This window comes from Trichosurus vulpecula, chromosome 1, assembly GCF_011100635.1.
Source record: "Trichosurus vulpecula isolate mTriVul1 chromosome 1, mTriVul1.pri, whole genome shotgun sequence".
In the NCBI taxonomy this organism is placed as follows: domain Eukaryota; kingdom Metazoa; phylum Chordata; class Mammalia; order Diprotodontia; family Phalangeridae; genus Trichosurus; species Trichosurus vulpecula.
In genome coordinates, this window is record NC_050573.1 from 363,690,469 (window position 1) to 363,692,361 (window position 1,893).

The following is a 1,893-nucleotide window of genomic DNA, read 5'->3' on the forward strand; positions in this document are numbered from 1 at the left end:
TCATAATGGTTAAACTTGCATGAAATAAAGTGCTTTGACATATCCCCTTAAAGAACTTCTTCCCCTTCTTCCCATAATTCTGGCTGTCTGAAAGTGAAACTTTACTCAGGCTCCTTGCAATTTCATTCTTTCAAAAAACTACTAACAAAAAATTTAAAAAGAAATGTTAAGCAGCATCTGTGTGCAGGACCACCAAATCAAATGCTGTGGCCAAAAACTCTTCTAGTTAGTTTGGGGGCACTCAGTGAGTGTGCAACCAAAAAAAAAAAGACAGCCTTCAGAATGATGCCACCTCCCTCAGTTACCCAAGAGAGCTACCCCGTGGAAGCTGTGCAAAAGGGAATCAATCAATCTTTTTGCCATACTTTTTAATTGGTTTTAATGATTAGCCTATCAGGTGGGGGTGGGGCAGAGAATCACCCTTGTGGGGATTTCTTAAAGGCTGAACCCTTTCTGTATTGGGGACTAATCGTGGAGCCAATAGATGAGTCATGTCTGACATTGAATATTTGGGGCATCTTAATGATCATTAAATTACAGATCCATCATTGTTTCATTTTCCAAATAGATTTGCCCAGCCTTAACGATATTGAGAATGCGTTTAGAAGGAACAGTCCTTCCCCTGAAAACTAAAGCTAATGTTCTGCTCATAAGCATCAATGAATGTATTTTTCCCTTGCCTGCATTCCACTTTGTTGGGAGATAGGTGGAATTATTTTTAAGCAATCATTTGTCAAATAGATTATGAAATGTATGCCCCAGGATGACCTAAATACTACAAAAGTCATGAAATAGGCCTGAGTACTATAAAAAAACCAAGTTGTATTTAACAGAAGAAAAAAACAGGGTATTAATATTTATTAGCATCAAGGTTCTAAAGCAAATGTGTTATGTGTGGTTTTGCTTATGGTTTGGTCATTTGCTATAATCCCTCCCCGTTGTTTAGCACAGAATAGCAGCATGATGGGCCTCCTTGGCAGAGGAAGGAGAGCTGTGTGGCAACGAAAGGAAGGTGGATCAGGTGCTAGGTTGCTTGGTTAGCTTTTGAGCCCCCAAATGCCACATTCATGACTGAAAACAGAATCTTTCTTATGACAGCAAAGTTTCATTCGTAAGGTAACATCTGAATACTCCAATATTCCTCTTCAGAGCTAACAATTTAAAGGATTATTTTAAGAAGAAAAGAAAAACACAAAGAAAACAAACCAGAGAAACCAATTTCTAGATGAAAACTAAGGAAGAGGCATTGTGCAGTTAGGACAGCAATGTGGTACAGTAGGAGGCACTTGGGATTTAGTGGAAGAATATCTATCAGTTCAGATCCTGGCTGGGATATTTCCCACCTGTGTGTTCTTGGCCAAATTATTTCAGCTCTCTGAAGCCCTTTCCTGTTTTAAATTTTAGAACATCAAACGTTGTGTACTCTAACCCAACTTTTTTCAGAGAAGAAAAGTGAAACCTAGAGAAATGATGTAACTTACCCAAGACCATACAACCAGTGAGTAGCAGAGGGAGGACTCAAACCCATGCCCTTCCAAGCTAAATCCAGGATTCCTTGCAGGGGCCCACACTGTCTCTCCAATTGTAGGTCCATGATAACCTGGTTTGGCTAACTGAGACTGGCAACCGGCATTTCCCTCGAGTTTAGAACTAAGACAACAGACCATTCATGTTTGATTTTTGTCTGCAACAGTAGAAAAAAGAATCTCAAAAAGTGATGATTGTGTGAACCTGCACAAATCTAAATCCTAACATATAATTCAAATGAACATAATGCTTTCAAGTTTATGAAGGACTTTCCTCCCTGTGCTTTCCCAATATGATTTTGAAAACAAGGATGTGTTTTTACCTGTGTCGAGTGTCTCCTACTCACCTGGACCTGCTCAGGTGCCC